This window comes from Meriones unguiculatus, chromosome 1 (genome assembly GCF_030254825.1).
Source record: "Meriones unguiculatus strain TT.TT164.6M chromosome 1, Bangor_MerUng_6.1, whole genome shotgun sequence".
Lineage (NCBI taxonomy): Eukaryota > Metazoa > Chordata > Mammalia > Rodentia > Muridae > Meriones > Meriones unguiculatus.
Genome location: NC_083349.1, coordinates 192,109,426 through 192,134,354, shown reverse-complemented (window position 1 = coordinate 192,134,354; position 24,929 = coordinate 192,109,426). Strand labels below are relative to the sequence as shown.

The window sequence follows — 24,929 nt, the reverse complement described above, 5'->3', positions numbered from 1 at the left end:
TAAGCAGCTGGCTGGAGTGAGAGGTTCCTTGGGGACGCAGAGGAGGGGCTGGGGGGAACAGAATCTCAGACCCTGGACATTAGGGAAGGAGGAGCGGGCCCACCTGAGCTCGTCCCCAGCCTATCCTTATACCCTTTGATGGGTGTCCATCTCTACAAGAAGAGATACAAGCTGGGCCTGGGGACACAGGCTTGTAATCCAGTCTACTCAGCAGGATAAGAGAGGAGGAGCATGTGTTCAAAGCCAGCCCTGGGAACTTAATGAGACCCTTCCTCAAAATACAAAGTGAAAGGGGTCTGGGGAGGTGGGCAGTGGGAGAGTGCTCTGCTTAGCGAGTGCCTCAGTTCTGTGCAGAGAACAGCAGCTCTATCTGGCAGGTTAGTGAAAAGACTTCCAGCTGACCAGCTGATTAAAATGTCTTAATTTTTATCTTGGCTTGTTTGTTTGTTTTTCTAGATATTGTGTGTGTACGTATAGCCCTGGTTGTCCTGGACTCACTTTGCAGACCAGGCTGGCCTTGAGTCACAGAGATCTGCCTGCCTCTGCCTCCCTGAGTGCTGGGATCACAGGTGTGCACTTCCCAGTCTGGTCTTATCTTTGTTTTTTTGAGGCAGGGTTTCTCTGTGTAGCCTTTGCTGTCCTGGACTCACTCTATAGACCTGGCCTTGGGCTTGTTCTGCCCAGTTCACGAACCCCAAAAGCCAGGAATAAACAGACTCCACTGTAAATACATGAGGTTCTTTTTATTATAAATCATTACAAGCTGCAGCTTGGGCCCACACCCCCCACCGCCGAAGCGGTGAGAGCCGAGCACGCGGCGCTCAGGTTAGTTGGGTGATTTAAAGATTCTGGTCCCTCCCAGCATGCCCAAGGCAGGAGTTATTCCTGCCTGGCAAGCATCTATTGGTCAAGATGCTACATTTTGAATTGATTGGTTATAGGAAGGTCCCCAGACCATTAATGACCTGGTGTCCCTCCCTAGGGGGATGGGCCAGTTTCCTAGCAACTGTATCTCTAGTGGGTGGGGAAAGAATGCAGTAAGGTGGTCCTTCCCCTCAGGGCATTAATGGACTTCTCCACCCACCTCGTTCAGGCCTTAAATAATAGTTGCTAATTTTTAATCTTTTGGTCTCTCAGGTTCAGAGATCTTCCTGTTTCTGCCTCCTGGGATTAAAGGTGTGGACCACCAGGTCTGGCTCGCTTTTGTAATTAAAAAACAAAACAAAACAAAACAAACAACAAACTATTACGTCTGTTTATTTAGTGTGTGTGGAAGAAAGGGGGTACACTTTCCCTTGCACAGTGTGGAGATAAGAGGACGACAGGCAGGAGCTGTCTATCCTTGCACCATGTGGCTCCTGGGGACTGCCTTCGGGCCTCAGGCATGGGCTTTACTGGAGCCATCTCGCTGACCCTCTCACTTTTCTTTAAAATGTTTTACACTTTCTATCTCTTTCTGTGTGTGTGTGCATGTGTGTGTGTGTGTCTTCATGTATGTATGTGTGTGTGATTACCACTGTGCCATGTAGAGGTCAGAGCACAACTTGCAGCACTCACTCGTCCTCTTCACCATGTGAATCCCACGTCTGAACTCAGGCTTGCTGGCAGGTGCCTTTGCCCTCTGCGCCGTCTTGCCGGCCCCTCTTCTGTGGGTGCAGGTGGAGGGAGCTGGACTGATCGCACCCTGGCTATCACACGTCCTCATTATTAGCCCGTGCAGAGCTGCTGTAATCACTTGATTAATATGCTCACTCATAGCAACAGAACGAACACCGTGGAATCAGGTCTCAGCCCACAATCTAGCATCTTGATGATGTTTGTACCTGCCTCTGTGCTCCTCCCCCATCACAGCCCAGCCTGCCTCTCAGAGGTAATCAGGACACTGCATTTCCAGGATATTACTCTCTGTCACTTTAAAACATATTTTTATCACTGTCTAAGTCAGAATAAACTAGCTAGTACATAATAACCACCACAACAAAAACTCTCCTCTCTCAGTGGCTCAACCTTACAGAGATTTATTTGTCTGCCGAGACAGCTTGCCGGAGGACTCTGTTCACTGCAGAGACTCAGCGACCCAGGCACGTGGCACAGCCGAGGCCTCATGACTGCTTCCCACTAAAGTTCCAGGTTTTAGGTTGTGGAGAGAGAGAAGAGCTAATCTCCAGCTCTTAGATGTCTCTGCCACAAAATGACTCGGAGGTTTCTCTCTCAGGCCTTCCCGAGGCTGCCCTCAGAAGAGTGTCCCGAGGCTGCCCTCAGAAGAGCGGTGTGAAGAACCAGGCAAACACCTTCCCACCAGCCTCTAGACTGATTGGAGCGGTTTGCTGAACTTCATAAAAAGGGTATCATGTGATAAGCGGTCATCTGAGTTTCTTACTTTCCATTCCTCATTAAATAATATGTACCCATGTTGCTATGGGATATGACCATAGCTTCAAAGATTTTTGTTGAACTATGGTTTCCCACAGAACGACTCTACCCTCATATATCCATTTTCTTTTTTAAAGTACATTTGAATTGTTCTGGGTAGCTTCCCCCCACACCCCTTTCCTATAATGGATACGGCTGCTGTGAATCTCTTTTTTGGAAACTTTGATTTCATCATTCACACTGTGGGTTTGGAGCTACTCTAAGCTTCCTGAGAGCTTGGCACAGCTCCTGCCTCAGGATTCAGGCTGCTAACCCAGGCAGCCCAGCCTCTTAGCAGCCGAGGCCACTTCACATCCCCACTATCCCCCCAGCCAGTGAGCTAATGAGCAAAGACGCGGCAGTGCCGCCCTGTGCGGCAGCTGCTTCTTGAACCTCTTGTCTTTCAACAGGAAGCAGGGCCATCGTACAGTTGAGGACAGCACATCACGCATCAAGCTCTGGTGATGGAACACACGCTGTGCTGGGCGCCGCAGATACGAAGAACAATGCATTCATCCGCAGAGCACACGTTCATTTGGTCTCTTTCATGTGCCCCGCTCGGCTAGACGGAGACCACACAGAGACACTGCCTGCCCTTGAGAAGCTCACAGTCTGCTTAGGGACAGGGCACATTACCAGGCATGGCACGGTGCTGGCGGATGCATGGGAGGCTGAGTGCATGGATGTCATGGTGATTTTGGAAATAGAGATAAGTTTAGCCACAGATACCTCCAATTCTCTCCCTCCCTCCCTTTCTCATTTCCCTCCATCCTCCCTCTCTCCATGATGTGATTTTACTTATAAAAATTCCTCTATGTTGGAAAATAACAGAAATTCAGAACTTGATTGGTGTATTTTCATTTTGACAGCCTGTAAAGTTGCTAAGCTAATACCTATGCCCAACTATTCTTCTAGTTGGGCAATTAAAAAATGTCCTTAGGACAAAGAGGTGGCTATGGATTTCACAGTTTCTTTGATTTCTTCCAACTTCTTTTCCTCTCCACCTTTTCTCTCTCTCTATGGTTGCTCATGGGCCAGAATATTACTGTCTTCTCTCGGGATGCTAACGCTGAGCTTGACCCTAAGTTAGAGCCGGGCTTCTCTAGCTTCGGGCGCATGGCTTACCTGCAGCTCTAAATGGCACGGGGTGTCACCTAAACTCTACTTCTGTCTGCTGTGCACTTGCTGCTGCTATTCTAAATAAGAGTATAAGTATTTCTGCGGACAGGGACTGGGAGACATGGGTGGTGGGGGAGGGTGGCTCTAACTCTAATGCTGAAGCATGGGTGGGGTCCGGGGTAGCCGGAGAGCGGGTGGTACCTCAGTGCAGTCTTACCTCAGCAGAATCTCAGGACGTGGTGCCTGCCAACGAGCCTCTGCAGTGGCTAGGGCAGGGTTGTGCAGAGGATGATGTGGTGCTGGGTGTGTTTCTGAGTCTTCTCTCATCCTGCGCACATGGCTTCCGGAAATCAAGGGTGATGGTCAGGGCTTTGGGTAGCATGTGACGGCTTTTAAATAAATTACACATATATTTATACATTTGATACATATGTATGCATGTATATGTATCTGATGGTCACCCATTTTGAAATGGGTGACATTAAGTACATGATATTTCCCTTAAAGACGTACCATCTGGTGTAGGACCCAGCACGTATGAGATGTTTTAATGGTTTGGCCTGACACATAGCTGGTGTCATGGCTCTCCATTGCTGAAATGTTTTCATCATTCCAAACAGAGAAGCTGCACTCATTAACGGCTCCTTCCTCTGGCCCCTGGACACCTCGCCACTGCTTTTTGTGAAATTGTCTATTGTAGTGATTATGCTACATATATATTTTTTTTGTGTGTGTCTGATTTATTTCATTTGGTATAATGATTTCGAGTTTCATCTATATTACATGAATCAGAATGTCCTCTCTGTACAGAGCTGAATAACATTATCGATAGAATTTTGGCTTTTTTTTTTTTTTTTTTTTTTTTTTTTTTTCTGGAAGCATTGGGTTGCTGGGCAGAGTTTTCTGTGGGGAACCGCAGAGAGGCAAGTGCTGCATAGGATGCCCTAGGTCTGTCTCTTCATGGGAGGACGGGGAAAAGGTAGGTCTCACAAGAGTTGTGCCAATGGTGTTATTATCCCTGGCGTGGCCTCCCCTCATCCGTCCTTTTCTCCCTTTGAAGCCACCAAGGCCGTTTCTGCCTTCTGTGTGTCTGCCACTGAACACCAAGTCTGCTGTTTCTTGGGCTTTTGGCTGGTAGGGACTGTATGGGAGTCCTCTGGGGTTGCTAGGCCTCTCAGCTCTTTTCTCTCCTCTGTCTGCCTCCCCCTGGCGTGGGGTGGGGTGATGGCTGAGGCCTCAGAGGGTGATAGATTAGGGGATAGAGAGGAGGCAGGCTTTTCCCCACCCCTGCTGCAACTCCAGCGGCCTCACCCCTTTGCTCCCTTCCCCCTCCCCCCCCCCCAGCAAGTTTCATCTGTGAAGCTGGGGTTGAGGGAGACAGAACAAGCCCCAGGGGTGCCAATAACAGGGTTATAATCCAGCGGGATGAGACTGAGCTCTCTGGAGCCTCATAGCGTTTTTCCAGGCCCGGCCACTTTATTACCGTAGTGCTGAGTGATGGGGCTCTGGGGAGCTGTGGCTCCGCAAGCCGCACCCGCCACTCTCTCGGCTCCCGATTGATCAAGCTGCAATTGGGCAGAGCGAATTCGTGCAGCTCCCTGACGCCCCGCGTTCTGCCCCCACTCCTCTCCTCTTCTCCGCCTTGAACAGCAGGGGTCTGGTCCCCGTGGCTGCGTGGGCCTCGGGAGTGTGAGGCGCTGTTTCAGCTGACCTCGGGCTTCAGATTCAAGGCTGCCCTCTCTGGGACCTTGGGCAGAAGGCTCGTCCTTTCTCAGCTCCCCCTGCCTTTTCAGAGCATAAGGGGGTTGGGCCGATCATACTCTGTAGCTTTATGGCCTTTTGTTGGGTCAATATAGGGTCTTATGTATTCCAGAATGTTTTTGAATTACTTGTGTAGCCAAGGATGATTATCTTGTGTCATTTCCTGAATATTTACCTCCACCTCCAAAGTGACAATACACACACACACACACACACACACACACACACACACACACACACACACACACACACACACACACACACACACACACACAGCTTCAGAGTGAATTGTACATTGCAGAACTTGGGTGCACAGAGGCGAGGGCAGAATGCAACTCCTCTCCTCTCCAGCAGAGGGCACCCCCTTTTCCTTTCTGGAGAAACAGCTGTCCCCGGCTTGTCAGGAACTCTGAAACTGCCATGGGGCTGGCGTGCAGGGGAATCAGTTTCTTCTGTGGCTGCGGTAAACAGGGTGCGGGCCACCCAGTGACAGCACAGGCCCGCAGAAAACCCAGAGCCACATCTAGCGCTGCTCTGAGAAAGCTGTCAGGCGTCTGTGTGTGCTCTGGAAGCTCCCTGGGGAAGGACATTTCACAGATGAGAAAATTTACCAGGCTAGGGGGGTTTTTATAGGCACAATATTGTTCCAAGTCACTCTGGTGAGAAGTTGTCAATGATTTACTTTCTTCCCGAGCAGATGGAAACACTAACTAAAGGACACAAGGCCTGACATGAAGCAGCCACGGAGACAAACGGTGATTTTCTTAACCAGAGCTTTTCCCCTCTGTGCACTTTGAATACCTTATCTCTGGTCCTAGAAGACAGCCCTCCTGGTGTCCGCCTCGGACAGCGGGTGACAGAGGCAGGCTCTGCCAATCCCAGCTTCCGTCTAGGTCACATAACAAATCAGATTCAGTGGGGGTGGGGCACGGGGAGGGGTCAGAGAGCCTAGATTGCTAGGCAGTGTCTCCCCCGAGGCTCTGGGGCAATGAGGTCACATGCACAAGAGTGGTCTGAATTGTCTGAGGAAGGAGACTTCAAGGCGGCACTCTTCACTGTTCTCCTGGGGCTGGCCTGGAGAGAGGTAAGAAACGCTGGAGGGCTGGGCCAGGAGCCTGCACTTCGCTGACCCTCCGGGAGGTAGCCCTGCCCTCTCCCCATGTCCCTGGCCGCTGAGGGGATCACCATGAGGTACAAGTCTTAACTGTCATTTGGCACGGATTGCTTCTCACATGCCTTCATGCCAGGCTGACAAAACTGCCCAGTGGGTAAAGGCACCAGCCACCTGACGGCCGGAATTTGATCCCTGGAATCACAAGGAAGAACAGAAATGACTTGTGTGGGTTGCCCTCTGACCTCTACACCACGTGCACCACAGCACCCATCCTCTGCCCTCCCCTTCTTTCCCTCCCCGCCCCCACAGATAAGTAAATACACGTGAAAAGAATAATTCATGCCTGCATTTAAAGTCTATCACCAAATCAGGCACAGTGAGTGGAGCATCCCAGAACTTGGACGGTAGAGATAGGAGAATTAGCAGCTAAAGCCTAGCCTTGGCTACATAGTGAGTTCTAGGCCAAGCTGAGCTACATGATACCTTGTCCCAAAAGAATCAACCAATCAACTCTCAAACAAACAGAATTCATCACTAGACCTCCCAAGGAAAGATCAGACAGCTCAAACTAATACTGACTTCTCAGATAGACAAGGTCAAAATGAAAAATTCATCAATTCATAGATGTATCTTCCCCATGGTGGATGTGAGACGGATACTCTCTCAACCTCTGCCACGCTCAGCTATTTTCTGTTTCTTACTAACATATTTGTGTTTTCTCCCTCTACTTTACTTGAGCCTGTTACTGTGTTCTTTAATTGTATTGTGTGTGTGTGTGTGTGTGTGTGTATGAGTGTGAAACAGTACTTGTATGAAGGCAGAGACAGCTGAGGGAGTTAGCTCTTTCCTTCCACAGTGTGGGTTCTGGGAACCGAACTCAGTTTGTCAGGCTCACTGGTTTCATCTGGTTCTTTTTCTTCCCTTTTGAGCTAAACAGCCAGTGGGCTTGTTTGATCTCTTTTCTACTCTAAAAACTCACTCATTTCCAAGTTGCTTTAGTTGTGTATCACATGCTATATATTTTATATTCATAATCTTTAGTAGTTACTCTTTCCCTTTTTCCAAAAAAATTTTTTATCATAGTAAAATAGACCTACTATAAAACTTACCCTTTGAGTCATTTTGGATGCACAGCTCAGTAACATACACACTCACAAGGCTGTGAGCCATTGCCCCCCCTATTCCTATTATTCTCTTTAGCTTGTAAAAATGCAACTATTTCCACTAAGCAATGATTCTCCATTTCTCTTTTCCTTTTGATTTTGGCATCACCAAGATCTGTAAACTAAAGAATTATTTTTTAAAGCTTTATTCATTATGTGTGTGTTTCATGGTACACATGTATGTTCCTGGGTTTGAACTCAGGTTGCCAAACTTCTGAAGCAAGTAGCTTTACCTGCTGATGATCTTACAGGACCCTAGTCACCGTCTTCAAGTACCTCACATATTAGCAGAATTCTAGAGTACTGATCTCTAAAAAGCGGCTTAGATCACTTAGCATATGTCCTCAGTACGCATGATGTTGTACTCTGTATCACTTTCCTTTTTTCCAAGGGGCTAGAAATCAATCCCAGGGCCCCGCTCATGCTATATATGTGAGCACTCCAGCAGTAAGCTGTACTCCAACCCTCCCATCCCTAAAGTTTCCTTCCTTCCCTCTCTCCCTTCCTTTCCTCCCTTCCTTCCTTCCCTCTCTCCCTTCCTCCCTCCCTTCCTTCCTTCCCTCTCTCCCTTCCTCCTTCCCTTCCTTCCTTCCCTCTTTCCCTTCCCCCCTCCCTTCCTTCCTTCCCTCTCTCCCTTCCTCCCTCCCCTCCCTTTCTTTTTGAGACAAAGGTCTTACAACGTAGTGCTGGTTGACCTGGAACTCGCTGTGTAGACCAGGCTGGCTTTGAACTTAGGGAGGTTAAGGGTGTGTTCCATTATGCTAGTCTGTTTCCTTTCTTTTCTAAAAAGCTGTGTAACAATCTGCCATGTGTCTACTTTGGCTCATCTGCTCTGCTGATGTGTACTTGCTGGTCCCTTGTTTTTATCTGTTTCAGATAGTGTGGATATGATCATCGGTGCAGCGATGCTCTCAAGTCCCTGCCTACAATCCTTCTAGAGAACGCAGGATTGCTGGATCTTATTGTAACCCCAATTCTGTCTTTTCCAGGAATTTCCACCCTTTCCCGCCGTGACCAGACCACTTTACAGCCTCTTCAGTGGGGGATTTGCTCAAGATGTAAAACAGAGTTTCAATGTAATTAACAAGGTAGATGGCCTACAGAGGAGAGTCTATGACTGCAACAGCGTGAAGTTAGAGTCAATAACTGCTGGAGAAGGGGAAATTTCACAAATTTGCAGAAGTTAACCGTGATCTGGCTCGACCAGTGGATCAAAGAAGAAATCACAAGGGAATTTGGAAAGTATCTAGAGATAAATGGGGATGAAAACAGACATAGTAAAGCTTATAGGATATCACAAAGGCAATGTTAAGGAGGAATTTACAGCTCCAGACACCCATATCCAGTTAGCAGACAGAGGGGGTGGGGCTGAGGCTCAGTAGCAGATTGCTAGCCTGCCGTGAAAGAGGCCCTGGGCTCAGTCCCCAACATCGTGTAGACCAGGTATCCTGGTACATACATGTAATCCCAGCACACGAGAAGCAGAGGCAGGAGGATCTGAAGTTCCAGGTCAGTTTTGGCTGCATGGTGAGGTCAAGGCCAGCCTGGGCTACTTGTTATCCTGCTTTAAAAACAGGAAGGGAAATAAAGATCTTAAATCAACAACTTAACTTTCAACTCCAGAATCTAGAAAAGGAACAAACAAAACCCAAAGGGAACAAATGGAAGGAAATAATAACGATTAGAGCAGAGGGAAGTCAGGAAACAGGAAAGCACCAGAAAACATCCAGGAGACCAACAGGCAGCTCTCTGCAGTAAAATAAAATTGACAGAACTTTAACCCAGAGCTTCTCAACCTTCCTAATGCTGCGACCCTTTAGTACAGTTCTCCATGTTGTGGTGACCCCAACCATAAAATCGTTTTGCTAGTTCATAACTGTGACTTTGCTACTGTTCTGAATTGTAGTGTAAATATCTGCTATTGTAACCCCTGTGAAAGGGTTGTTGACTTTCAAAGGGCTCGCGACCCACCCACAGGTTGAGAATTTTTGCTTTAACTGGATGAACACACACACACACACACACACACACAGAGAGAGAGAGAGAGAGAGAGAGAAAGAGAGTGAGAGAGAGAGAGAGATTACTAAAATCTGAAATAGAAGTTGATAGATCAGGCATGGTGGCACACACTTTCTTTTCAGCACTCAGGAGGCAGAGACAGACGGATCTCTGAGTTCCAGGACGATCAAGACTATGTAGAGACCCTGTCACAGAAAACAAAATGAAAGAAAGGAAGGACGACCAGAAGGAAGAAGTGAGACGCCACTGCTGATTTCACAGGGAAGAAGGTAAGAGTGTACGGACAGTTTGTGCCAACGTTGGGTAACACACGTGGTGGGCAAATTACTAGAAACTCAAAATATGCCAATCAAAACAAGTCAGGAAATTTGAGTAGGCTCAAATTCAGCAAGGAAATTGAATCTCCGATAAAAAAAAAACAAAATCTCACAATAAAGAAAAACTCTGAGTCTGATGATTTACCAGTGAATTGAAAAAGCATTTAGAGAAAAACTAACACTAGCTCTTTCTAAAACTTTTATTTTTTTAAGTTTGAAAATGCTTCCTTACTCATTCTATGAAACTAGCATGCCTCCAAGCTAAAACCTGATAAAAGCATTATGGCACCAATGAGGAATGTCCCTCAGTGGTCGGGTTTTGACTGGCATGTGTGAGGGTCTAGGTTCAATTATCAGTTGCAGTAAAAACAAAGCAAATAAGACCCCTCTGTCACCATACATCAAATCACTCGTGCACACCAATGGAAACCCTCTTTTAGGGCCAGTGAGATGGCTCGGAGGTAAGGCGCTTGCTGCCCAGTCTGATGACCTGAAAATGGAAGCAGAGGACTGACTCTTGGAATCTGTCCTCTGAGCCCCACGCATGTCCTGTGTGCCCCACCCTAGACACACACACAATAAAATAAATAAATATGCTAAATTATTTTGAATCCTCAAGAAAATACTAGCAAACTGAACACAGTGGCATATTTAATGGATTTTATAACATGACCAAGTAGGATATATTCTTGAAATGGAAGGATGGTTCTGTATATAAAAATTACTTAATGTAATATGCTTATTAATGGATGAATTTGGGGAAAGCCATAGACTATTTAATTTAATATTTTGCATTTATGTTTTTATCTTGTGTGTGTGTGGCTGCCTCTGTGTATGTGCTGTGTGTGTACTCACAGGCACACATGTATGAGTCATGGTACATGTGTGGAAGTTAGAAGACTTGCCAGGCCAGTTCCTTCCTACCACCTCTACCATGGTCTCCAAGCTCTGCAAAAGGAGCCTGCAGTCATGGAAACGTCTCTATGCCCCTCCCCTTTGTTTCTTTGAAACAGGGTTTCATGTAATCCAGGGTGGCCTCAGACTCCCTACAGAGCTATGATGACCTTAACCTTCTGATCTTCCTGTCTCTGATTCTCAGGCGCTGGGGTTCTCAACCCCCTGTTTGTGTGGTGCTGGGCACTGAGCCCTGGGACGTTTTTATGACAGACACGCACTGAGCTCCTTCCTATCACTGCAGTTCCCGGCCATTGGCATTGATGCAGAGAAATAACACCCTTTCAAGATAAAACACTCGGAAAGAAAGTCAGAAGAAGCTGCCTCCATGCAATAAAAGCCATGAAAGCAAAACACACAGCACACACCATACCAAACAGTGCAGGCTTTCCCAGCAAGGTCAGGAACAGGGTGAGTGACTAAAGCCCCCTAGTTCCATTCAACTCAGCACTGGAAACTCTAACCAGAGCAATTAAGTGAGAAAAATGAAGACATGCAAACCAGAAAGGAAGAAATAAACTGTCTTTACTAACAGATGATATGATCTTAACTGTAGAAAATCCTCAAGACTGTACACACAAAAAAGTGGTTGGAATAAATGAATTCAGTGAAGTCACCATCTGGAATGCAGCTGCGACCCATATGTGATAACGACAAAACCGAAAAGAAAACTATGAAAATAATTTCACTTATAACAGCATCAGGAAAATAAAATAAGCCACCGAGTGGCACAGGCCTGTAATTCTGATTACTAGGGAGGCTGAGTCAGGGGAATCTTTAGTTTAAGGCATGTGTGGCTACAGAGTGAGTTCGAGGCCAGCCTGGGTAACTTAGATAAAAAAGTAAAGAGGGCTGGGGACATAGGTCAGTGGTAGAGCATTTGCTTAGCATGTTTGAGGCTTGAGGCTTCATGCATGGCACTGCAAAACCAACCAACCAACCAACCAACCCAATTGAAAAAAAAAAAAACTTAAAAGTTTTCCATAGAGGAGAAGGACATTTATAATGAGAACCATAAATTTATTGATCTAAATTAAAGAAGATAAACACCATCCAAATACATTTTACGTTATTGAATGGAAAGACTTCATGTTGTTAAGAGGTCAATATTACCGAAAGCAATCTACAAGCTTAAAGCAATTCTTATCCACACCACAATAATACGTTCTACAAAAATGAAATAACCTATCTGAAAATTCTTATCTGGCACCTCAAATAGCCAAGCCAGTCTTTAAAAAGGGCAAAGCTGAAGCGATTAAGTGTTTCAGCTACAAAACTTGCTGTAAAGCTACAGTGTGAGGCTGGCATAAAGGCAGACACACAGCTTCATGGAATAGAGAAGAGAACCCAGTGTGGGGCAGAGTATTCTAGACATGTCTGTCGGATAGTTGGCCTGGTGTGTACACCTTTACACTCACACAGACATACATGCAGGCAAGGCACAAATGCACATAAAATAAAATAAAATAAAAAAGTATTAAAAAAAAAAACAAAAGACAAAACATGCATGCCTTTAATCCCAGCCCTTGGGAGACAGAGGCAGGTAGATCTCTCTGAGTGGCAGGACAGACAGCCAGGGCTACACAGAGAAACCAAAGCCAAACCAAACCAAATCAAACGAAAGCACAAACTTCACTCTTCCAGGGGTTTGTTCCATAGCTTTCTGCCCCTTTCCCCGTTGGAGAGGGGCTACGTCGTCTGCACCCTGGGTAGGTGGGTGGCCCGTTCTCTGGCTTAGCCTGGAGTTCCGTTCGATCTGCAGCTGTTCTCCAGGGATGGCTGAGCTGTGTATATAAGGCTAGACACCCAGTGTTTACTGTGCTTTCTTTTTCTTTTTAATTTTGGTCTTTCGAGACAGGGTTTCTCTGTGTAGCCTTGGCTGTCTTGGATCTCCCTCTGTAGACCAGGTTGTCTTTGAACTCAGAGATCTGCCTGCCTCTGCCTCCCAAATGCTGGGATTAAAGGTGTGCACCACTACCGCCTGGCATGTATACTGTGTTTTCAATGTGGAAACTTAATTTTAATTCCAGGAAATACTGTATCATAGTTACCTTTAGTTGTCAACCTGAGATTCTTGTAAAGAGGGATTCTCCCCTATAAAGTCACCTGGCATGGGAGCCTACCATAGAGGGTCCTCTGAAAGGATTCACCCACCAGGGGATCAAAGCAGATGCTGACTGACTCAGGGTCAAACTTTGGGCAGAGCACAGGGAGTCTTATGGAGGAAGAGAGGGGTAGGATTAGAGGGACATGGAGGGGACAGGAGCCCCACAAGGAGACCAACAAAACTAAAAGATCTGAGCCCAGGGGGTCCTGCAGAGACTGATGCACCAATGGACGACCATGCATGGAGAGGACCTAGACCCCCTGCTCAGATGTGGTCAAGTGGCAGCTCAGTCTCCATGTGGTTCTCCGGGTGAGGGGAACAGAGGAACATGCCTCTATCATGAACTCAGTTGATTACTCTCTGATCACTCACCCCTGATGATGCAGCCTTGCCAGGGCATGGAGGAAGAGGATCCAAGCAGTCCTGATGAGACTTGATAAGCTATGGGCAGATGGCAATAGTGGGGAACTCCCCTTTTCATTGGACTAGGGGAAAGGGATGGGGGGAAGAAAGAGGGAGTGTGGGACTGGAGGAATTGAGGGAGGGGGCTTCAATTGGGATATATAATTAATAAGTTGTGAAGAAAAAAATTTAAAAAGTCACCCGGCCTCTGGGTGTGTCTGAGAGGAATTTTCTAAATTGCTAATTGAGGTAGGAGGGCCTAGCCTACTGTGGGCAAAGCCATCTTGGGCCAGGTGGGTCTGGGCTGGACAAAATGGGCAGCTGAGGAAGCCAGAGGAAGCAGGCTTTTAGTCAGCATTCCTCTGTGGTTTCTGCTCCAAGGTCCTGCCTTACGATCCTGACATGGCTTCCCGTGGCGAGGGATATAAACTGTAAGATGAAGAAATGCTTATTTCTCAGTCTGCACATATGTGTCTCCCAACATGGGCACAAACTCCATTAGAAGGGCCCACCATCATAACCTAATCTAAATACAATCACTTCCTGAATGCCCTGCCTCCTAGAGGGATGCATAGAAGGTTCCGGTGTGCATTTGTATACGCAACCTATCAACATAGACGACTTAATGGCTGCTCTGAGCCCCACATTACACCATAAGCATAACATCCTTTTTTTATTAATATAAAACCTTTTAAAATTTATTTATTTTTATTCCAATTTATTCACTTTGTATCCCACCTGTAGCCCCCTCTCTCATTCCCTTCCAATCGCTCCCTCCCTCCCTCATCTCCTCCCACGCCCCTCCCCTGGTCCATTGATTGGGGAGGTCCTCCTCTTCTTCCATCTAATCCTAGACTATCAGGTCTCATCAAGACTGGCTGCATTATCTTCCTCTGTGGCCTGGTAAGGCTGCTCTCCCCTCAGGGGGAGGTGATCAAAAAGCCAGCCCCTGAGTTCATGTCAGAGACAGTCCTTGTTCCCATTACTAAGGAACCCTCTTGGAAACTGAGCTGCCATGGGCTACATCTGTGCAGGGGTTCTAGGTTATCTCCATGCATGGTCCTTGGTTGGAGTATCAGTCTCAGAAAAGACCCCTGTGCCCAGATATTTTGGTTCTGTTGCTCTGCTTGTGGAGCTCCTGTCCCTGCATAACGTCCTCTTATTGCAATGTCTTTAATAACATTTAAAAGGTCTATAGTAACTTGCTGAGTCCCACGGAGCTTTGTATATACTTTTAGGTTGTGTCCTTAGGAAAGACTCTGAGAAGGAATTGATAAGGTTAAAAACTTAAGCCATTCTCTGTTTATATATTTTTTTAAATTTAATATGATTATTAATACATACAGATATGATGTGTGTTGGTGTGCACGTGGAAGTCAGATGACAACTTTGGAGAGCTGGTTTTCTCTTTCCATTTTTGCCTGGTTTCCAGGGATTGAACTCAGGCTTTTCCAGCAATCCCTTCTACCAGCTGAGTTATCTTTCTGGTCCTGTTGATATCTGCGAGAAGGGGCACTTCAGCCTCCTGATGTGTGGCCATGCTGCCTGCCCCACTGGCCCCGGCATGCCATTAGAAGATGAGGTGCCCCCTATGTTTTACACAGAGAGACTTTATTTCTTCTAGGCAAGATTTTTTTTTTTAATTTTAATCTTTGCTTCCTTTAGGACTTTCCTGGCTGGACCTCCGATGTGCAGAGCAAATGTTCCAAAGAGCTGGGTCTCTGGCTTACCAAGCTAAGGCATGAGGTTCGGTATCACAGAAGAATGGCTCAGGGTAATAACTCGAGAACATTTCTTGAGTCCTTTGCTTTGTAATTTATTAGACTATTTTCAGTATCACACCTTGCAAACTAAACTGCAAAGCAGACATTGCCATCCCCATTTTACAGAGGAGTAGGTCGAGACTCAGGACTACGCAGTGAGCAGTGCTCCTTAAAAGGTAAGCCATAAGTGACCTGCCAGAGAGCTTGTGCAAGTGCAGAGGCTGGTTCCGGTCATGTGCGGTGGGCATTTGACAAGAGGGCATTTCTAACCAGTCCCAGGTGATGTGGCTGCTGGATGAGGGGTCAGTCAGCCTGAGCAAATTGTGCAAGCCGTTAGTCAAGTCTCATATCCCGTCTGCTTCCAAAGCCTGTTTCTCAGTCTGTGTTCTTGTGTGGAGTCCCGTTACTCTGCCAGTTTTACGTTATAGATGGTGAAGAGGTGACCGGACTGTCCAGGGCAACAGGACCTTTCCCAGGGAGAAGCTGCCTCACCCAGGCTCATCCCCACCCCCAGGTTTAATGAGGAAAAGTCGGCTGTGGTCTCATCTCCTGGGGAGGAAGTGCCACAGCCTGGCTGCAGACAGTGGGTGTGCTAGAAAATTAATTTTTTAATTAAAACCATCTCTTTTTTCCCCCTCTTCTTTCCCCTTTGCTTTAATGTCTCAGTCTGGAATAATCATGAGATGTTCTGGGGGAGACTGAACCTTAAATAGATAGTTGGTGTAACTGGTGAAGGGTTTGTTTGATTAACCGGGATTTGGGCTTTGAAAAGAGAAAGGAAAGAAAAGGGGAAAGAAGGGAAGGAAAGCTTGGGGTCCTGACATTCTCTGCCTGGCATAGAACTTGATCACAAGAGGGTCCTGGACTCCAGGCATTGCAGGTTGGAGAGTCACAGCTCAGGTCCTCGGCTCCACATCCTTTTCTTGGCCCCTTGCCTCTCCAGGTTGACTTCTGTCACTATGATGAGCCCAACAGGGAGATGATATTAAAAGTTGGGCTCCTGAGAACCAGAGATTAGTTGGGTGGTAGTCAGGGCTCTCTGCAGCTTAGTGGAGCAGGTGGGACAGTGGGATCAGGGGGAGGGCTAATGTTTGCTCTGTGCCCAAATCCCCTGTGATGAGGAGCCCTGTGAACCCCTAGGAAGCTGGGCTTCCGCTCTTTTTCTTAGAGCTGTCAGTCAGTGGCTGTGGTCTGCCCTGGGAGGATTGGGTTCCTTAAGCATCTCTGGTAGAGATCTCTCTTTGTATGTAGGCTGAGGCCTAGCCTCTACTTATTAGCAGTCAGAGGTAGGTGCCTGGCCTGGCAAAGGGATATATGCAGGGTACTACTAATACTTACCACAGGGTAGGGTAGCCTAGTGAGCTGAGGGGAAAATGGAAGGGTAAAGAATAATGTAGAATGGAAACACACACACACACACAAACACACACACACACACACACACACACACGAGAGAGAGAGAGAGAGAGAGAGAATGGTGTAAGAGGCAGAGTAGAGAGGACCTTGTGGGTGGCTGAGTGAGGAGGTGAGAGGGGTGGTTGAGGTGGCAGGCCCTAGGATGGAGACCCAAAGACCCAAAGTAGTATAGGCCTGGGTGGGAGGGAGTCCTGACATCTGGATGTGTTCAGCACCTGGGTAGAGGTGCTGAGCCGGTTGCAGTAGAGATGTAGATGCCGCCTGTGTGCAGATGGGAGAGCGTAAGCTGGGGGCGAGCAAGAACAAGGAAGGAGGACATGGCTAGGTCCTGGGAGTGCCATATGGTGGGGCTGCCAGAGACTAGCCCATCAAGGGCAGCCTGAGAAGGCACAGCACAAAGGCAGGAGGGAACCCACCGAGAAGACTGAGGTGCCCCCTCCTCCATCCTCCCAAGCACACTGGCCTCAGCCATCCTGTCCTGTCAGTGTGCTTTGTGGGTGAAGGGTGGAGATGGTGTGAAGAGCCTCTGTAAGTGATGGGCTCCTCGGGATGGGAGCTGTGTCTGACCTGACCAGCATCAAGATCCGGCTTCTCTAATGCTCCCAGCACAGAGGAGTCTTTGCTAAAAACACCTGCTGACACTCACCCAGCACTTACCAGGTGCTGCGTATTAGCTCACCTAACCTGTGAGGCTCCAACAGGGCAGAGTTTCCACAGATATCTTGGACAGATATAAACCGGAGGCCCAGACAAATGAAGTTACCTGTTTACGGTCAAACAAGTGATTCAATGTCTGGCCATGACCTCAGGCCATCTGACTTCCAGGACTCGCGCTCTTAGCTCCTGTGTCCATGAGGGGACTCCGTGCTAATCAGGGCGCACAACTGTCTTGTGTGACTCACATGTACACGGCTACATATCTGCAGCCCACAGAGAATGGCTCCAGGAGAGGGGAGCCATGGGTCTTACCGTGCAGGCTTCCTCTCATAGGCTGAAGCTTGTTCAGATGTAACTCACCGTTGCCTTCACATTCTCTGAGGACAGAGCTTCTGGGGGTAGCAGAGGGCAAATGGAAAGCTCTGGTGTCCTGCAGGACGCCCCCAGTCCCAGCTCTGCAATGACAGCGTAGGCTGACTATCTTTGACACATGGCATGTAGCGCTCTGACAGTGACACACTGTGACAGTGATGTCACCATGATAAGGAGCAACATTTTGATACACAGCCACCTCTTTGCCAGACAATGGAACTGTAAACACTTCCCTGCAGCGAAGGGTATCCCGTGGAAACCTCTTCCTGGCTGCCATGTGCGTGCGTTCAGCCAGTCTTTCCATCTGGGTGGCCTCTGGCTGTCTCCAGCTTGCTGCAGGTGGTGGCCGAAGGGAAGACAAAGAACAGGGGTTGCAGGTAGGGGTGAAGGGACATTTCTGGGCAGGAACATTTCATCTGGCAGCCGGTAATCAATCTCCATCCATGACAAGTGACAGCAGAAGTGGGATTGGGGCTTCCTGTTTGGCTGCCCTGAGCTCCCAGGGGCTATGACATCATCCAGTTCTAGGGGGCTTCATTCATGTTCTGGTCTATAGGGGCCAGGTACTTAGATACAGAAACCAATATGACTAATGGTATACCCAGCCTTGAGCTTGCCAGGAGAATTTGGGAAGGGCAGTGGTCCAGCCCAGCCTGGCACCCAGTGTGAAGGCAGGACAGGTTGTGCATCAAGTCGGAGTTCAGACAGTGTTCTCAGAAGTTAACTTACTTCTCGAGGTTCCAGGTGATGCTAATCAGGGCAAGGGTGGGCTCTTGTACTGATCTTGTGCCCACATAGCAGACAGGTCATTAGGAGAGGACTGTCCAGTTCTCCAGGTCTCCCTAACCTAGGGACATAAAACAAGAGTGCAGAGCCACAGAGGAAAGCATGCTGGGTATCCCCAAAGTCATGGAGCTCGGTCCCGGCCTCAGCTCTGTAGCTGAGAAACTGAGGGACGACCATCATCTAGGCCTCGGTTTATTCGTTCGTGTAATAGGAAGCGGGTGGCACCCCTCCCCCGGGCCTTCTAATGTGGAAGCTCTCGGTTTTCTCCGACGTGGCATACTCCCTGGGCATCAAAGACTAGCTGGACTGCTCTTACGATTGTTCTGGTTAATCCCAACTTGGGACCCGAGTGTCAGATCTGAGACTGTGGGCCTGCCTTCCCGGGAATGCAGCCGGAACTGGACCTCTCTGAGGGGAGTCTCTCCTCTGGCTTCCTCTGTCCGAGAGGAGTTTTGAGCTGTGGACTCGTTCTAACTTCAGAAGCTCCCGAGGACAGCCAAACTCCACGATCTGTTTTTGCAGGATTTGCTGCTCTAGTTTATAAGCATGCCAGCCAATCAGCTCATGATCTCTCTCCTGTGAGGCAGAAATAGACCAATCATATTTGTTCTGGATTCTCCGTTGCTAGGTGCTGGAAGCTGCCTCTCTGCTGCTGGCCTTACATTTTGAAGGTCCAATCTTGGGTCTGGAACTGATCTGCGAGGTTGGGGGCTTCAGGAAATGATGCTCTGATCGTGGTATTCAGTAGCTTCTGCCAAGTGGTGTGTGTGTGTGTGTGTGTGTGTGTGTGTGAGAGAGAGAGAGAGAGAGAGAGAGAGAGAGAGAGAGAATTCAGGAGGAAGAGAGACAGAAGCCTGAGCCATCCTGGAGAGCTTCCAGGAAAGGATGTTGAAGAAAGGGTCTTTGGATCTTCTCAGCCCCATAGAGACGCTTCATTAGATAGCCTCAGTACTCTCTTCAGGAAAGCCACTATATGCTTCCTTGTCTACCTGGTAGCCTGTCACCGACATTCCTGCTTGCTCCTGCTGTAAGAGCGCTTCCCACACTGACCCAGCACTCCCTCAGGGCAGCGCGCGAGGTGTCTGCAGCCCTTCTTCTTGAACAAGATTTATTTATTTTATGTGTATGCATAAGTGTCTACATACATGTATGTGCACCATGTGTGTACCTGGCATCTGCAGAGGCCAGAGGAGGGCATCGATCCCTGAAACCGCAGTCACTGGTGGCTGTAAATACCCCGTTGTGGGTACTTAGAACTGAACCTGGGTTCTCTGCAAGAGCAGCAAGTGCTTTTTTTTTTTCATTTAAAAAAAGTTTATTTAAAAATAGTTTTTTTGTTTTTTAATTTTTATTTTTTCTTCACAATTTATTCATTATGTATCCCTATTGAAGCCCCCTCCCTCAATTCCTCCAGTCCCACACTCTCTCTTTCTTCCCCCCATCCCTTTCCCCTAGTGCACTGAAAGGAGGAGTTCTCCATTATTGCCATCTGCCCACAGCTTATCAAGTCTCATCAGGACTGCTTGGATCCTCTTCCTCCATGCCCTGGCAAGGCTGCATCATCAGGGGTGAGTGATCAGAGAGTAATCAACTGAGTTCATGATAGAGGCATGTTCCTCTGTTTCCCTCACCCGGAGAACCACATGGAGACTGAGCTGCCACTTGACCACATCTGAGCAGGGGGTCTAGGTCCTCTCCATGCATGGTCGTCCATTGGTGCATCAGTCTCTGCAGGACCCCCTGGGCTCAGATCTTTTAGTTTTGTTGGTCTCCTTGTGAGGCTCCTGTCCCCTCCATGTCCCTCTAATCCTACCTCTCTCTTCCTCCATAAGACTCCCTGTGCTCTGCCCAAAGTTTGGCCCTGAGTCTCAGCATCTGCTTTGATCCCCTGCTGGGTGAATCCTTTCAGAGGACCCTCTATAGTAGGCTCCCATTCTGTTTGCTTTCTTCCACCTCTTCTGGCGTCTATCCTGTGTGCCATTCTGAATGAGAGTTAAGCATCCTACCTAGAAGCAAGTGCTCTTAACCACTAAACTATATCCATTTTTTAGCTTTAAATTTTTTTTATTGTTGTGTGCCAGGAGGAGAGGGGCAGGCATATCACACTATGCATGTGGAGGTCAGAGAAGTGAGTATATAGGAAAAAGCATAGCATTACACATATTTTATCCTGAGTCACCCCATAGAACAACCCCATCAGAGGTTGTAGATGATGACCCTCTCAGATCTTTACCCACTTTGGAAGGCACAGGAGGGGAAAGCACCCTCAGGAAGGAGGAAGCCTTCCCTCTTCCTAAATGCTGTTACTTGGTCATCTCTTCAATTCAGCAAAGCAAGTCCTGTGTGCTTCCTGGAGACCCCAGCTATGGTACTCATCTGGCTGTCTGTTGGTGACAGTCACTGAACTACTGGGCTGTACTTTCTACTGTACGTACTCCAGTTTGGGAGCTACAGGCAATTCCATCTCAATGAGGCTCATCCTCCAGAAGCTCTGAAGTGAGAAATTAGCCTCCTTCATTCGTGTGTGTTTGTGTGTGTATGTATGTGTGTGTATGTGTGTGTGTGTTTATGTGTGTATGTGTGTGTATATGTGTGTGTGTGTGTGTGTGTGTTTCTCTCTGTGTGTATGACTGTGTGAGTTCAGTTACTGGCAGAGGCCAGGAGTCAGGATACCCTGGGGCTGAAGTTACAGGTGATCGTGGACTGCCTAACATGGTACTAAGAACCAAACTCTAGCCCTCTGTAAGAGCAACAAGCACTCTTAATGGCTGAGCCATCTTCTATCTTCCTATATGATTTGTTTTAAAGAGTCCAGAGTATCAGACCAGCTTTGAGGACTCCAGAAACCTTGCCCACACCAGGGAAGTGTTTCAGGACCCTGGAAAGCACCTTTCATTCTGGGAGTTGGCAGTATGAAAAGTCCAGCTTTATAGGATATGGTGGATCTTGAAAATCATTTCATGGATGGAAGCCAGGGTGCGGTGCCTGGAGGAACCAGACTTGCCCATGTCATTCTGTGGGTCAGTGATCTCATTTCTCTGTTGTCCAACTACCTGGTCAATGTGTCATGGAACAGGCAAAACTGCGGCACCGCTGGCCTCTGTTGCTGAGTCTGAAAACAGATTTCTCCAGAGCCAAGAGGAATACTGTCAGCTGCCTCCTGTCCTTATCTCCACGCTGCAATGCTCTTTGTGTGACAGTACCTCACCATTTGGGTAGCAAGCTGGTGAGTATTGCAGCAATGTCCTCTGCAACCTCCTGACCTGAAACTAAATCTGGACCCTTTTGCTCTCAGGCTGTGCAACCTTGGGTGGGTTGCTTAACCTCTGTGCCTTAATTTCCTCATCTGTGATATGATGTATATTGTGTATCAAACATATATATCTATCTTACATCTTTGATAGATTATTCTAAGAATTAAGCATGGTGTGTATGAAGCGCTTGAGCTACGAAGTATTATTACTTTGTGATATTAAGCCTTTCTGCCCCAGTTTTAACGATAGGCAAATTCTTTCCATGGTGCTCCTGCTCTTTCTTCCCAGGAGGCCTATGGATGGGTGGAGGCAGATTTTCCCTGGGTTTGTAAACCACTGGAGCACTGGCAAGGCTCTTTGGGGCGGGGCATAGGTTTGGGTGCTGAGAGGTGCACTCCTCTGGACCAGAGATCTGAGACGCAGAAGGGAGGCTGATCCTGGCCCTAGCTTTCTTCTCTGTGGTTCCAAGCTGTCTTTAGAGCAAGAAAGACCTAGGCTTACACCTTGGCCTGCAGCACCCTTGACACATCTGCTCTGAGATGAAAAGCGCAGGGAAAGGATGGTCATATCTGGACCACTAGCAGTGAGGTGATGGCTGTCACAAGGCTGTTTTCCCAATGCTTGTCTTCCTTGGCATATCTGCCACTCCCTTCTGCCTCCTGGAGAGTGGAACTTTTACTCTTTGATTCCAGGCTTGATTCTATGCAGGGGACATGGAGCTTTTGGAATTAACCCATTCATATCAAAACCTTAGGGAGAAAGCGTTCAACCAGGAACAGGCCTGGCCTCTGATGGCCCCATTCCCCGCCCCGGCCTGGTCTTAGCATCAGTGCTCTGAACTTCTAACCAAGTCGTTAGCCCTTTACACCCCCCCATGCCTACCCCTATTCCACCCCTCTCCACTCCCATCTCAGCCCAGCAGTAAGAAGGAGAGCATTTACCTTATTAACAGCTTGGATTTGACAAGCATAAACGGAGAGAGTTCCAGGCCTTATCACATGAGTTATCTCATCTATAATTAGCATTTGATTAGCATCTACTTTGTGTCTGCTAATGTAGGAAGCACTTTACGTACCTTTTCTCATTTAATTACCCAACAGCCTCTAGAAATGATTATTATTACCAATTTTATTTTGCAGGGGAGGAAACTGAGACCCAGAGGGGTTGATGATACCTGGGACTACTCGGAGGGGGCCCCTGGAGCCTCAGGCAGGGAGAGCCAAGCGCAAACTTCTGAAGCTGTTAGCAGGGAGCCGAGCATGCAGAGACACTCAATAGAGGCGCCTCTCGCTCCCGCTGCTGCTCCCTTGCCTCTGGGAGCCTCGCCTAGATGATTCTTCATGCCTCTCCCCAGCCTGCTGCCAGCGCTGCCAGGGGTCAGGGTGGGCACTAAACTTGCATCAGAGGCATCATTCAAATCCCAGCCAGGACTTTCAGGCGCTCTTACAGCTGGGAGAGGAGCACAAGGAACAGTCACTCTCCTCCATTCATGGTTGATGTTCCTTCTCACATGCTCCTATGGTTGCACCCACTGATGAGGTCTAGGGGCTGTGCTGTGGAGCTGCCCAGATGTGATGTCTGATTTGCAGGAATTCTTCCTAGTGGATGATGCATCCTGCCCAGGACTTGGAACACATTCCAGGCCCTCGATCCTTACCTGTAACATCGCTGGGACAGGAAGAAGAGGGCCAGAACTTCAGGACACCTGGGTGTCTTTGCCATGGTCACAGGGCAAGAGAAAACAGTAATACAGAATAATACAGTAACACAAGCAAGAATTTGTGTTTCTCTGTCTACTGTCTACTGTTTCCACAGGGCCTGCCCAGCTCTGCAGTCTGCAGAGTGTCTGTCTTCCGGCCCCATAGAGACATGCAGCTGAGGAAGTCTAAGTCCAGGGCAGAGTGGCATGTGGGAACAAGGCAGAGAGAGGAATTTTGGTGGCTGTCATCTCTCTGGCTTGAGCAATTGGTGGACTGGGGAGGTTTTTTTTTTTTGTTTTTTTTTTTTTTTTTTTTTTTTTTTTTTTTGAGCTGAGCAGAGAGAGGGACAAGGGATGTTGAGCCCTGCCCATTGGATCTGAGGGTTTTGGGAGATAGGTCTACACAGCTAGCATGGAGCTGAACTAGGACTTGATCCAGGGGTGTGTAATTTAAAGAATGTTCACCCAGGCAGAATGTGCAGCATGTAGTCGGGTTATTAAGGTCCAAGGGTGTGTGTGTGTGTGTGCGCGCGCGTGCGCGCGCCTGCACGCTCGTGTGTGAGGATTTGGGTTTGAGGTCACCCAGCAGAAGGGAGAAACGGTGTCTTCAGGGAGGCTGTCCTGTCACAGTCCATTGTGAACGCCGTACCCTGCAGGCACTGAGAGGCGGCTCCAGGAAGAGAGCAGGAAACAGCTTAATTGAAAGCCTTGAAGGCCTCGTTCAGCAAGATTATGTGACTTGCCCAGGGTTGCCCAGCTAAGAAGTGGTAGAGGCAGGAGTCTCACAAAATCTGTCTTATTTTATGGCTTCTGTCTCACGTTATTAATTTGAGTGTCTTACCTGGCTTGGGGGAGAGGATTAGGAACCGCAGAGCGGGAGAGACTTAGTTTCTCCCAGTTCAGGCCAGCTTTGGCTAGCCATTCATGATTGAATCCCGAGTTGCAGGGGACACTGGAGGAATTCTGGGTTGCAGAGCTATAGGGATGGTTCCAATTTTAATGCAGACATGCTCTTGATGGTAGTAGCACCTGTAAACTGGGGTATATTCTCCCTGTCCCACAAAGTGGTCTATTGGCATATGCTGACTTTAGGACAGACATTGTCTAATGTGGCTTCCCCTTCTGCTCTTCTGCCCTTCACACAGAGGCAGAGAACAGGCACTGAACCTTGGGCAGACAGGGTCAAGGCCTCTGGAGGGACCCTTTGTGCCGCATAGGCCAACGTGCTACATAGACTAGCTTGCTTGACAGAAGGGCAGGGAGCTCGGGGCACCCCAGGCTGTGGTGGTGCAGCCACGGGGAATGCCAGCAGCAACCAGGGAGTACGCGGTGTCAAATGGGGTGCGTTACTCTGTGCAAATTAAAAATTAAAATTAATCAAACATTCAAATTGATTTCCTTCCCGTCTGTTTGCTCTGCTGTGCCAGTCAGATGAATGCCTGCCCACCGGGCCCAGTGCATCCCATCTTCGCACTGGGGCTGGGCAGCTTGGATTGCTGAAAGGGCCTCTTACACAGTCTCTTACTCTAGCTTCAGGGAACTGGTAGCCGTCAGCCTGACCAGGAACCTGACCCTCAGACCATGTGCCAGGCTCAGGAGGAAGAGGTGCTGGAA

The 24,929-nt window shown here is 48.1% G+C and overlaps 1 long non-coding RNA gene across 2 annotated transcripts; it reads left to right on the top strand.

The window, feature by feature from the left end:
- The first annotated feature begins 6,248 nt into the window (after positions 1-6,248).
- Positions 6,249-24,705, top strand: LOC132649840 (uncharacterized). Of its 2 annotated transcripts, XR_009588343.1 has the most exons (6): positions 6,249-6,376; positions 8,559-9,857; positions 15,034-15,142; positions 19,818-19,930; positions 21,439-21,588; positions 22,756-24,705. It is a non-coding gene; the product is annotated as an uncharacterized LOC132649840 (long non-coding RNA). The 2 variants fall into 2 exon arrangements; XR_009588345.1 differs by lacking the exons at positions 15,034-15,142; positions 19,818-19,930; positions 21,439-21,588; positions 22,756-24,705 and adding an exon at positions 11,005-11,478.
- The last annotated feature ends 224 nt before the right edge of the window (positions 24,706-24,929 follow it).